Below are 14,328 nucleotides of genomic sequence, written 5' to 3'. Positions count from 1 at the left end.
TTAATAGCAAAATTATTGTGCTTCAGTTTGTGTGGGATATTGGTTAACCAAACACCCAGCCTCTCTGTTCCCACTTCCACCTCACCTTTTCTTTTCCTTGGTTACAAGCTAAGTCTTGTCTCAGCAGTTCAGATTCTTAGGTAGCACTTTCTTCCCACCGGTCACCCCAGTGAAAAGTCCTGTCTATGTCCCCACTATGACTAGCCCCATACTAATGGGTCCATGACTGTCTCTCTTATTTATCAGTGCATCTCTACCCCCAAACCCAGTGTGTGGGTCACTATAAAGCTTAAAAAAATATTTGTGGAATAAATGCATGTTATTTTGGCCTTGACATTTGCTAGCATGTCCAAGACTGGTGTATTTCTGCCCAAAGGGTTTTGAATCAAGTATCTTGCTAAAATATCTCCCACATAAGCATATTCCTAGTTACTCATTAACATCTGTCAAACCAGTGCTCCTAATTCTACTTCCTGGAATTAGCCTTTGCATATTAAGGTCTTTAAATATTTGAAAATATAATCCCATTACCAATAAGTCTTCCATTTTCAAGGTTTAAAATCTTTTGTTTTCTTCTCCCAATGAGATTCCCTTTATTAGCTTGGTTGGACATAAGTGTTTTTATCTATCTCATTCCTCAAAATATTCAACCTTGCTAATAATTTCCACTGGAAATCCTCCTGTTTAGCAATGAACTTTTATTGTTATTTTTTATTTATTTATTTGACAGTGAGAGACACCGCGAGAGAGGTAACACAGGTAGTGGGAGAGGGAGAAGCAGGCTTCCCGCGGAGCAGGGAACCCAATGCCGGGCTGGATCCCATGACCTGAGCCAAAGGCAGACGCTTAACAACTGAGCCACCCAGGCGCCCCCAGCAATGAACTTTTAAAAATAAGTTTTCCAGGGCGCCTGGGTGGTTCAGTTGGTTAAGCGTCTGCCTTCGGCTCAGGTCATGATCCCAGGGTCCTGGGATTGAGCCCCGTGTCAGGCTCCCTGCTCGGCGGGGAGCCTGCTTCTCCCTCTCTCTCTGCCTGCTGCTCTGCCTACTTGTATTCTCTCTCTGTCAAATAAATAAATAAAATCTTTAAAAAAATAAGTTTTCCAACCATGAAGTGACTCCAGATATAGTCAGTTCAGTGACCAATGCTGGACCACCTTTGCTGCCCTTAATAGGGATGAAAGACTTCTATTTATGCAGCATGAGTCTATACTAGCAATTTATTTTAATTAAATAATTAGTTATTTATTTATTTTTTGCTGGCTTAAAGTTTGTTTGTAGCCCAAACTCTGAGGCCTTTCTCAAATGATTTCCTGCTACATGATCTCTTTTTATTCAGTTATTATGTACTTAATTTTTACTTCTTATCCCTTTAAAAGTTCTTCTTAGTTTAAATTGATCACAATAACCTGGGACAATATTTTGGGCATTAATGTCAGCTAAGATATTCCCCTTACTCCACAGAATGCTCAACCCAATAGTTCATAATGTTATGATGTTCCTACATCTTCATCATGTTTTCAAATGTGACAAATGTTTATGATGCTGAGAAGTATGTTCTCAGCTGATATTAACTTCTATTCTCTGCGCATGACTCCAATCCTCTTTAAACCTCTATACTGCTCAGCATATAGCTGCCACATTTCTGTGCTCACCACAGCATTCAGTGTCCACAAACGCCTGCTAAAAATCAAGGCATATGGGCTCTCTGGTTTTCCTCTGACCTGCAATTTTGGTAGCTCTTGAAAAGATGTGGCATGGTTTGCCATAACCTTTTTTTTTTTTCACTGATTCCATCTTACTCCTAGTGATTAGAGTATCCTTTTCTAGAGGCTTAACAACCACCCAATAATTATTTATTCTTACCATTGAGGAGAGATTGTTAGATTTACCAGTCTATCCCAAACCTACCATTTCAATGTTAGGAAAATCATAACAGCATGTGCTAGTTTCTACTATTCCATAACCGCTATCTTCTCTGCACTTTGAAGGGTTTGTAGTTAACATCTATATGGAGGTAATTCTCTTGAACCTGAAACTTTAAACCTAAAATTTTAACAACTAAATGTCACCTTCCACGGCTAAAGCTTCCTGGAAGTCCATTTTAGCCTTACATTTTCCTGCTATTAGCGCCCCCTGGATCTCTCATTATTTCTAAAGCTCACTAGAGAGCACCATCTCCTGTTCTAAAATTCTCCTGCCTCCCATTGCTTTTCTGGGCTTCACTTACCATTAACATTTATTGCTATCTTTAACTTATATTTTTATATCCAACCAAGTTCTAAGACTTGGTAATCCTACCTATCTGGCAGCTGTGTCCTCCTTTTAAATCCCAAGGTCCAATTCAGGTTCTCATATCCTCTTACCTGGGACATTCCCGATGTCTCCAGACCCTGCCACTTGCTTGTCTTCCCATATGTTGCAGCAGATCCAGTTTGCTGAAGCACAGATTTTATCCTGGTATTTTCCTTTTCAAAAGCTTTCAGGCAGTGAAGGGCTTTGCATTGTGGGAACTCTTTCCTTTCTCTCTTCCGGCCATTTTGGCGGCTGCTTTGGGTTGGGACCCTCCGGCATCTAAGGCAGGAGGATGGTGGCCGCAAAGAAGACGAAAAAGTTGCTGGAGTCCGTCGACTCCAGGCTCCAGCTTGTTATGAAAAGTGGAAAGTACGTGCTGGGGTACAAGCACTCTGAAAATGATCAGACATGGCAAAGCGAAACTGGTCCTCCCTGCCAACAACTGCCCAGCCTTGAGGAAATCTGAAATAGAATACTATGCCATGTTGGCCAAAACTGGTGCCCATCACTACAGCGGCAATAATATTGAATTGGGCACAGCATGTGGGAAATACTGCAGAGTATGCACACTGGCTATCATTGATCCAGGTGATTCTGATATCATTAGAAGCATGCCAGAACAGACTGGTGAAAAGTAAATCACGCAAAATTTTTCTTTGATAAAACTGGCCACAGCTTGTTTTAAAAACAAAAATAAAAAATAAAAAGCTTTCAAAGTTTCTCCATTTCCTGTGGAATCAAGTCTTACTTTTTTTTGCCTCTTCTTGGCCAAAGTGTGTTAAATCCACATGAAAATCTTAATTCAGTTCATCCACTTCACATTCCTTTGGTGTCAGACTGAAGTTTATGACTTGATTCATTCTCCTGGTCAACCTTGCTTATTGCCCACATCCGGAAGGCTGGGAAAACCTAAAAGGGAGGCAGCAAGGAGCTTGGGTTAAGACTTTCAAGCCAGACACCTCCTTGGAATGTATTTTCCTTACTAACAGAATGGAAATATCTATTACAAAACATTAGGATTGTAAAATGTGGCTGAAAGTACTGAAAACAGTGCCCAGAATGTAATAAACACTTGCTGTATAAATGCATGTGGTTGCCTAGTTTAGGAGATTGAAGTGTTCGTTATTTCAAGTACTATAACTTAACTCCAGTGAGCCTCAGTTACCTCAATGATGAGATGGTTGGTCATAAGGATAAAGAACAAGGTTTTGCAGTCAGACAGACCTGGGTTTGAGGCTCAGCTAAGCCACCTGTTGGCTCTATGACCATAAGAAAGCTACTTACAGTTAGTTACAAGAGGCCAGTTACCACATCCTTTTAACGTAATGCCCTGTAAACAGTTAAAGAATTATTGAATAAATGGAGTCCTGAAAATGGTCAAAGAAAGATGAACTGGAACACAGCACTATCACTTTCTATTTAAATGAATGTGAGCAAGGTACTTGACTCCTCTCTACTTCACTTTTCTCATATGAAAGTGTAAGGGTCAATGAAATAATGCATGTAAATAAAGCAGCATGCTCATACTTATTTGGCTCTCAATAAATGTTAATTGTTAATATATTACAATAAATAGTAATTAAATAAGACACAATGCATAATGTCCCTGGTGGAGTTGGGGTGCAGTAAATACCCAATAAATGATATTTGTCAGTCATCATCATTCTTTTTAACATTCTACCTTTTCTAATTCCAAAATTATTCCTTTTGATAGAAAAGATATAGATAGTATTTGAAATAGCATTAAACTCAGAAAAGTGGAAATTGAATGACTAGCTAGAGGCAGGTAATTCTTTCAGCTATTTCCAAGGCTGGAATTTAATCAAGGATAACAGTATTCTGGATTTTTACTTTCACTCCATGTGTGTGATATTCCTCAGTTTACTATTGGAGACTAGAGGACATCTTTTTCCCTCTCCTACTCAGTGGATTCTCTGTTATCTTTCAGAAAATAGGTGAAGAACCATAAAAAATGATGAGAGAGCTTACTGGGAATTTCAAAGAGCAATAAGGCAAGTTAAAATCTTCTAAGACAGCTGTCTCAAGGGAGACACTATGTGACAATGACATTTGCCCAAGATTTTAGAATTTTCTCAAGGTCTAATAATTCCTCTTTATTCCTATTATTTTACTGTGGGCTTCCACCCCATCTCTCCCATTTCCTCTCCTTTCTTCCATAGGTATTTCCACTCTTGTTCTTAATTTTCTCTTGGAAACTCTTTTCATTTCTGAGGACATCTTTAACTCTTCCTTCCCTACTTATTTTTTTACCTCCCCTCCCCTCTTGTTTTTAATTCTTAATATATAGATTTGAATATTATTTTAAATGTTTTAGACATTAAAGAGGATTTTAATGTCTCTTAAAAAAAGTGAATTCATAATCTTTTTTACTCTTCTCTGTGATCCTTGAGAGTTTTTTTCCCCCTCTCTGATTAGTAAATTTCATTTTTAGAAGAGCAGAAAAAAGATATTTTACCCTGAAAACAATGTTTTTGGTTAAATAGGTGACTTTATGTGAGTTTTCATATGATTAAAAATATATATTACACATGCATACCTACGGTGCACCTACTTTAGGAGTATGTAGTTACAACATGTGAGCACTGGATGTCAGAAGCTATCATAGGTGCTGTGTTTATCATCTCCAAATCTGACAGTGACCCTTCAAACACAATTTTTGCCTCTATTTTTCAGATAAGAAAACTGTTGTTTACAAAGATTATTATTTGGGGAGTACAAGACTGAGAATGGCAGAGACTAGCTTCAACCCAATGGAGGCTGAGTCTAAACTTCCTCAGACTGGGGGATTTTGAAGTATGGCTGGAAGAGCAGAAAATAAAGCTTTCATGTACTTCTAACATAAGTAATCTAAAACATCAGTTTATATTAAAACAAATATGATGTGTTATACGATAGATTGCAGATTTTTCATGAATTTTAAAGCTACCATAGGTAACTTCAAAGTCATCAGGACAGCAACACTTTTGTGAGTTTTTTCATGATTTTTTTAAACTTTTCATTTTGTAATAACTATAAATATATTCAAATAAATAATAATTATTTAAAATAAAATACATTTATTTTATTTGCATTTATTAAATAAATATTTTATTTTAAATAATTACAGGAAAATGCAGCACTAGTGTAGAGAAGTCCTTTGTACCCCTCACCCAGTTTTCCCCAAAGGTTACATCTTATATAACTACAGTGTCAAAACCATGAGATTGGCATTGCTATAGTGTGTGGATGGATATAGTTTAATGCCATTTTATCACATGTGTATATTTCTGTACCCACAACCTCAATGAAGATACAAAACCGTTCCCTCACCCTGTTCCATCACTACAAAGATCTCTCTCCTACTGCCTTTTTATGGTCACACTCTGAATTTCTAACCCCAACAACTGCTACTCTGTTTTCCATTTCTACACTTTTCTTCCTTGGGAGCATGTTATATAAATGGAATCACACAGTATGTGACCTTATGAGATTGGCTATTTTTTTTTTCCACTCAGCAGTGTCCTTAAGTACCATCTAAGTTGTAGAGTGAATAACTAGTTTATTCCTTTTTCCTGCTGAGTGATATTCCATAGTATGGATGTACCACAGCTTCCCTAACTGTGTACTTACTGAGAGAAATTTTAGTTGTCCCCAGTTTTAGGCTATTACAAATTAAGCAACTATGAACATTATTATACTAGCCTTTTATACTTATACAGTCCTAAGATCTAGAAAAAATTCTAGATCTAAGGAAAATATCTTCCAGAAATGAAGGTGAGAGTAAGATATTATATGATTAATGAGTGAAAGAATTCATCACCAGCAGGGATGAACTACAAGAAACATGAAAGGAATTTTTTCATGTTGAAGGAAAATTATACCAAATGGAAGTTGTCCACTGAAGGATTGAAGAGCTCAGATAAATGTAAATATATAGGCAAATTTAAAACACTTCTTATTTCTTAATTTCTTCAAAAGACAATTGACCATTTAAAGAACAAGTAATAACAATGTAGAATTAAGTTTAATATATACGGAAATAACATGTGACAATAATAGCACAAAGGACAAGAGAGAGTAATTGGAAGCATATACTCTTTTAGTTTCTAATATAATGTGATATGTAAATAATATAATACTAGTTTATAATAGACATTGATAAATTAAAAGATGCATATTGTAAACCACAGAGCCACAAATTTAAAAAAAACACAGAGATGTAGCTTAAAAACAAATAAAGGAGATATGGTAAAATATGAAAAAATCCTTAGTTGATCCAAAAGAAGACATAAAAGAAATATAAGGAATAAAGAACAGATAGAAAAAATAGAGAACTAATAACAAGATGGAAGGCAAACAGAAATATACCAATAATCACATCAAATGTAAATGGACCAAATACTCAAATTAATTACCTAATACATCCATTTTTCAATAGCAGTATTAGCGCTCTTGATTATTTTGAAATCATGACAGTGGAATCATGTAAAGATTGTGACAAATAAGATGTGTGCAAGAAATAAGATTTCATTTTTATTTTGTTAGCATTTTTTTGCCAGTTGTTTTAAATGAGTGTTTAAAATAGGAAGGCTGATGTAAAAAATGTGCCAATTATCAGTATATTATTTATGCATTCCCCAAATAGATTTTGAATCTCTCAACTCAAGCAGTTTTCAAATTGAAAATATATAATTACTACTTTCAAGTCTGTCCCTTCCAGATTGGGCTTTTAGCTCTCGCTCTGTAGCTGACTCAGACTTCACCAGGGCGGGTGACAAAAAAGAAAGAGCTGGGCATGGTCTGGTGCTGGGGTGACAAGGGAAGGATAGGATGAGAGGCCTAGTGTCTCAGGGCATAGAAGCACAGATTTCACTGCTCAGCAGTGGGTTGGGTGGGTTCGATGTTAGAGCCAGATCATCAAAAGTTTCTCCTAAAATTATAGTCCATAATTTGGTAAGGCAGATGAAACACCAGTATTTTAGAATCCATGATCCTAAATTAAGAAATAAATTATAGCTTTGAGATTCTATATCAGTCAAAAATCATGAAACCCATTCACTTTAAGTAATGATTTCTTTTAATATTAAATAAAAATTATTTTTCTTTCACTTGGCCCAATGTAACAGCTAGAAATAAAGGAATAGTGTTGCATATAAATGTTCCTATTGAATCATTATTCCTGGTAGATTTGCCCAAAAGTACCTGCCATGCCAATTGCCTTTCTCCCCAAATTGTGTGTGTGTGTGTGTGTGTGTGTGTGTGTGTGTGTGTGTGTGTGTGTGTAGTATAGGGAGAACAAGAGAAAGGCAGAGAGAAAAGAGAGAGAGGAAGAGGGAGAGATAGAAGGAGAGAAAATATTTCCCTCTCTTGTCACCTGGCACAACATTTCTTATATAGTGTTGGTGCTGAGAGGTGAAGCTTCCCCGAATGCATGGAGTTGTTGCCCCTGTGAAATCCTGGAAGATCTTTAGTTCTCAGGATGATGGCTTTCCTGGCTGTAAAATTTCTCTGGGTATTGTCAGCGCTGGGTTACACACTGACCTTCACTCCCCTTTCCTCCTTTGAAACTCATTGGCTCAGAACCATGACATGTGTAACTTAGACAAGTCACTATCCTGCACTTTTGCGTACTGAACTCCTCTCTGACACTTTTGTTACTACTTCCACGGGATCTTCTCTGTCCTTTAGCTCCAAGTTTCAACAGGACAGGTGGAGCTGGACAGGGACTTCTGTAGTGCCACCTCATTTAGTTAATGCATGTAGCAGGCTGCACCTGCAACTCCTAACCTCTGTGAGCCAGAAAAGTCCACTGATTCCTTTTTAGTCAAGTTAAGTATGACTGCAAGCCCCATCACTCAGTTTAATCCCAGTCATTACTGGGCAGGCACCTTACTCCCCCTCCAGGGATCCAGGGATTTCCGGGCTACTCAGACCTTCAGAGAAGGGCCTTTAGTCCACAGACAGCCTCCTAGTTCAGGTCTCTGTACCTGGAAATCATGGTCTCATTCCTCTTTTGCAAACTGTCATCTCAGAATTAACTGGTGAGTCTGGGAATACTGTGCAAGGCATCCAGCCACTCTATCAGATGAGGACTGTCAGATTGCCAGCAACAGTTTGTACCCCATCATCATCTGGGTGGCCTGAATTTCACTTATCCATGTGTGAATGCACCTAGAGAAATTCTTTTTCCGCTTGCAAGCCTCACTCCCATATTAGGAGAGCAACACTCCATCAAACAGTTAGACTCATTTCTTGTGACAGAGGCATATAATGCACCATTCTAAAAGTCTATAATCATTTGCTAACTCTAAAGTTGATATGTCAGGGCTTTCTTCTTGTTGCATTTTAACTACCTACTTCATTTCAAAATGTTCTGGATGTGATTCTCTTTATTGGTGTAGGGAAATGTTGTATGCAGTTAGAGTCCCATTAGCAGTTCAGCGGGAATTTTCTGCATTCTAGCGGTGTTCAGAAGATAACCCAAACGCAAATACCCATTATGTCTGCTCCTTTGACTAGCAATTCCAAGCCATCTGGATACAGTTGGTATGGTTTTATAAGAAAGGGAGAGGGTTAGGGGGCAGGGGGAGGGGTGGACACCTAGTGTGGAAATTCTGAATAGCATTCCTTGCTCCAAAGACTGTAACACACAGGTCCATAATTTTTAGCAAAAATATGGACTTTTAACACCTAACAACAATGCTATTATACTACCAAAAAAATTCCTGGTATTTCTCTGACATCCTGTATGTAATCCCCAGTCCACATTCAAATGCATTTGTGTGGCTGCCTGGCTTAAAGCAGTATCAGACTCCACTGTCCACACTTGGAAATACCCACATGTCTGTTGAATGTCCTTTGTTCTCCAGCAGAACCTCGATCTGCTTGTTTTCCGTAGCATATGATGCCAGCAAGCCAGGTCAGAGGACCCAGATGGGGTCCCACAGGACCAGCCAACAGGGTCCCTTGCACACAGGATGGAAATCAAACAAGCCAGCAGGAGGTGAAAGCAGAGTTTATTGAAGATATAGAGGGAGTGCAGATACAGACAGAGTGTCTGGGAGACTCAGAAAGGAAAGGAGAGAGTCTCGTCTTTGGAGTCTGAGAGTTTTTACTGAGGACAGTGGTCTTGTGTCCATGTCCTCTTGGGCATCCAGGAACTGGTTAGAACAAAGATGAGGGCCTGGGTGTTATTCTTTGGAGCCAGGGGTCTTGGCATTGAGATGTCTAGCTCTGGTGATCTGGAATACACATATGATCACTTTATCCAGTCGTTCTCATCTGGTCCTTCCTTAGATGTCATCTGTTCTAGAGAAATCATAAACTCTTTGTCCCTTACAAGGAGGACATATGCTATTTGCATTACAAGGCATATGTCAAGTGGGATGGAAGTGCAGGTCCTAGCAAGAATTGAAGCAGGAGAAGGAGAAAAAGCAGATTTTTATGGAGCCCTTCAGTTTTCCTATCTCATGCTGATTTGCTGAAGACATTTGGCAGTTTTCTTTCTCACTGAGCCATTTAACTTTTTCTATTGCCCCCCTTCTCTGAATTGCAAATACTGCATCACATCAGGTGTGCCATCTCTTCCACTTTTAATAGCTAGAGTTTCTCGGTGCAAAACTACTTCTCTTCCTCAATTAGAACTATTTGGTTACCTGGAAAGACTACTGTATAGGAAATGGAGGATAAATGTGGAGATCTTTCCCTCCAGTTGCCAGTTTGCAGAGAGAGCGGTGCCCCAGTTATCTCCAGTGTCGCCCAGTGACTGTTCTTTTCTCTCTCCTCCTGCTCCTCTTGCCCCTCGTTCTTTTCCTTTTCCTTCTGTCTCTCCTCTTTCCCTCCTCACCCTGGCACCTTGTTAAATATCATTAGAAATTCAGCCTTCTTATATATTCAGTGCATTTCAGTCAGTTACAATGGTTACCTTTTGATTCTCACATATTCCTATCTTTAGAGAATGGAAGCCCCCACAAGTTGGCTTCTGTGACTTTTGACATGACTCTCCTCAGGACGTCCCAGAATCTCTTTTCACATTTCTTTCTCAAGCCCTGGAATCAATTATCCCTCTCTGGAGCTCTGCCCCGATTCGGTAGGGAATGGCTTTTAGAAAATAACATCAGGCACCTATGGTTGGGCTTTGCTATTATTCGGAGGTCACAGTTTCTAGAACCTTCTATGGTTCAGAGCTAGGAAATACATAGTGTTTAAAGAAAGCAGTTGGGACCAAGGGTTAGCCCCACATTTGTCAGTCTTCCACCAGGCCTTTCCCTGGGGATAGTGGATTTTGATGTTTGTCCATCTCTCTGGGATCCCCTTCTTTTGCACCCCTCTCACCCCATCCCAGGGGCACTTTGTTTTTCCTGGCCCAGGGCTTCTGCCCTATTCAAGGGACACCCTGCTTTTGCAACCATCTAGTATTTGTGACCATCACAGAGTTCCCTGCCCAGAGGGGCAATCCATCAGCCCCTCTGCCAGGCACACTTTCTGCATTTACCTACAGTTTGGGGTCTGCACTGACTTCTGGTTTCACCATCATTTGCTGACCCATGGACCTGGTTTCTATCAGGGGCCAAATCCTCCTTTAGGAAGGATGGAACCTGGTGGGCAGCCTATGGGACCTCAGGTATCTCCTGCATCATCCATGACCCCAACACCCCACACTAACCCCAGCTACCGATGTGGCCACCACCAGTATTTTAGGGCTCAGGCTATTCCCTGACAATTGTCTGTTTCGTTCAAAGATATTATCCATGAGTTTTCCATATACTATCCCCATCGATCTGTTTGTTTTGCATTGGGAATTTGGGGAAATCCAGAAACGATGCAGACATTCTAATTCCATGGCCCAATAATGTTTTAAATTAAAATTAGTATATAATTAGACATAGCCTAGACATATGCCTCTTATGGAGACATTACAGACATGTTCTCAGAGGAGAAGATAAAACAAAACAAACGCCAGAAAGCAAGGCAAATGGGCCCTTGGTGGTTCAGCATCCCTCAGGATTGTCCTAAAGAAGGGATGCCTTTATTCTCTTTCCCTCACAATGCATCCTGACCTTTGTGCTAAGAATAGTTCAGTTGTTGCTTTAAACATTTCTAGTTCACCTCTAACTGCTGGTTACAATGAAAGAAAAGAGCCATTGTCCCTTCCTTTTAAGCACACCTGCAGAGCCACCCAGCAGAATGGCTTGGAGCAGCAGGTCTGGGGCAAACCAAAAAAAAAAAAAAAAAAAAGGCTTAGAGAGTAGCTCTTAGCAACCTTTCATTAAAAAGGCTTGGAGCTTAAAAAAAAAAAAAGACTTGAAGCCCAAAGCTGGTATTAGGGAAACTTATTTTGACCTGTGTAAATAGAAATGCTGAAAAAATAATAATAAACAAGCAAAAAAGACATTCTGTAGCTTAAATTTGTCTCCTAAGTAAAATTAAACTTGTTCCTTTACAAAAAAAAAATTTATTAAAATATATTGACATACAGTGTTTCATTAGTTCCAGGTATACAACGTAGTGAAAATCTGTTCCTTTTTTTCTTTTAAGAAATCATCACACTCTTTGGTATGCTAATGCAATGCACACACACATATATATAATAGCAATGCATATAATAATGAATTTCTTAAAGAAAGAGCCAGCAGTCAGCATCCCCCAGCTAACTTGACCACCCACCCATTTTACACTTATATTTTAACAGTTCAATCCCAAGAAACACAGCTATAGAATGAATGTAACGGGGCTCTAGCACTTATTAGCACCAAAAAACTACTGTGAGCTTAAGAAAGGTAATAATATTTATTCTTTAACAACTTATTTATGAACTAGTGTTTACTGAATAGCCTGGTGTCATCCCAGGTCATGCTAGTTATGCCACCGAAGGAGACATTAGGAAATTAGGAAATCATCATAACAGAACATGATGAGTTCAGCAGTTATAAAGTACGAGGAACTATGGCTAAAAGAACAAGAGATCTTTTATACTAAGGATAGTTTTATTGTTACTTTAAACATTTGTGGTTTATTTCTAGTGTTAAAAGTTAGATTGAGGCATGTTGAAATTTTAACTTTATTTACGCAAACATCAATTCGAGTCAGGCAGTGCCAACCCAGAAGTGGTTAAGAGCGCCCCAATGACAGGAACAAGGTGATGTGGTTTTGGAATATAGGTGAGGTTCAGTGGGATGGAGTCCGGAGTCAATGACCAAGAAAGAATTCTTGAGACATCTTTGGTGCAAAATGGTGGTTTATTAAAGCCGGGGACAGGACCCATGGGCGGAAAGAGCTGCTGCATGGGGGTTGTAATGGGTGGCTGATTATATACTATGGGGTTAGGGGAGGTAAGGAAAAAGGGAGCTTTCAAAAGAACTTTCACATGCAAAAGAGGACCTAGAAGATACCAGAAGACTTGCCATTGTCAAGTTAAGGTTGTTTTTCCCTCTAACAAGGCATTAACATGAAGATAGTTGGGAGCTTCCTGGAGGAATACACTCTGCCCACTTCAAGTATCTGTCAATGGGCTGCAGGTTATAAGGGCATTTAATCGTATCTACATTTCCTTTTGGAAGCTAAATCATTGATGATAGGAATGCTTTGGTTCTTGTAGATTGCTAAAACATTTGTAAACTGAGGGAGACTCATGTCTTGTAGGATTGTGATCTCTGTAAGTTAACTATTTGTTTTTCCTTTAGGGTAGCCAAGAGTGCCTGAGGAATTTCACATATATCCCATGGTGGGGGGGGGGTTGAGGGGTGTCAGCTTCTGCTTTGTCCTCAGCTTGACTTCTGTTCCCTCATCATAGGGGCAAAGCTTTTAAGGAGCAGACATGGAAGCAAAACAAGGAAATGATTTGATTAGTTATAGCTTAAGCAGTTTCCTTATTTGGGAAAGCCTAGCTGACTGTTTATGTTTGCTTGTTCTTAAATTTCATTTTCTTTTTTTTTAAAAGATTTTATTTATTTATTTGTCAGAGAGACAGAGAGAGTGAGCACACAAATAGGGGGAGCGGCAGGCAGAGGGAGAAGGAGGCTCCCCACTGAGCAGGGAGCCTGACGTGGGACTTGATCCCAGAACTCTGGGATCATGACCTGAGCTGAAGGTGGATGCTTAACCAACTGAGCCACCCAGGCATCCCTTAAATTTCATTTTCTGGAATACCAATGCATTTATAGGACTTGACTCTGGCTTAGGTTTCGGTTTGCTTACAGAAACCACCAAGGCATTAGAGCCACCGGTCTATTAGCCTATCTGTTTAATTGTTTTAACACTGTGATTGCCTCTGCTTTTGAAAGTCAGAAAGGCTTCCCAGAAGCAGTGCCCAGAGAGTACAAGTCTGAGAACTTGCATGGCAGAGAGCTGAAAGAGTTGGGAGTGTCCAATCCCAATATGTCATGTACCACTGTGTGATTTTCCACTGGAAGGAGAGCTTGGAAAATTCTGGGATTCAAATGCTGAATTCAATGCCTGATTTTAAATAAAGCCACGAAGAGCATCAGTGACAATGCTCAAGTTATGACTCTTGAATTAATGGATATTGTGTGGAAGAGTTGGTTTTGAAGTGGGAAAGTGAGGTTCCTCTCTCACGGAGTCAAAGAATGAATCTTGCAGACAAAGGAGAGTGAGTAAAGCAATAGAGTTTTATAAAGCAAGGATATAGAAAAAGCTCTCAGGAGTGAGAGGGGTCCCAACAGGGTTGCCAATGTGGGCCTCCACTGACAGTCTTTTATTTAGAACTGACCAGAAAGCCTGTGGCCTTAACATTCTTGTGATGTCTTGTTTAGAGTAAGGACTGGTGATAAAATCTTTAATGGCTCACATCTTCTTTGGGGTCTGCTCATTCTTTGTTGGTCACAAATGACTGTTATAAAAGCTCCCTACCTCTGACACCAAGGGCAGGGTGATTTGGTTTGTTCCCTTATCTCTGGTTTCATTATGTCTCAGCATTTCTGTGAGCTTGATCACATAGCCCCCTATCTATCTCTCCCTACCTAGCCTTGCCTGTCCCTTACTCACTGAGACCCTTCAGATGTATATCGGTGAGTCA

At 39.4% G+C, this 14,328-nt stretch overlaps 1 protein-coding gene and 1 pseudogene across 2 annotated transcripts in view; both read left to right on the top strand.

Moving 5' to 3' along the window:
- Positions 1-14,328, top strand: part of GABRG3 (gamma-aminobutyric acid type A receptor subunit gamma3) — a 764,363-nt gene that overhangs the window by 265,432 nt on the left and 484,603 nt on the right. The window lies entirely within an intron of this gene.
- Positions 2,587-2,932, top strand: LOC113910132 (annotated as a pseudogene).

Source organism: Zalophus californianus, chromosome 6, assembly GCF_009762305.2.
Source record: "Zalophus californianus isolate mZalCal1 chromosome 6, mZalCal1.pri.v2, whole genome shotgun sequence".
NCBI lineage: Eukaryota > Metazoa > Chordata > Mammalia > Carnivora > Otariidae > Zalophus > Zalophus californianus.
This window is presented reverse-complemented; position numbering and strand designations above follow the sequence as displayed.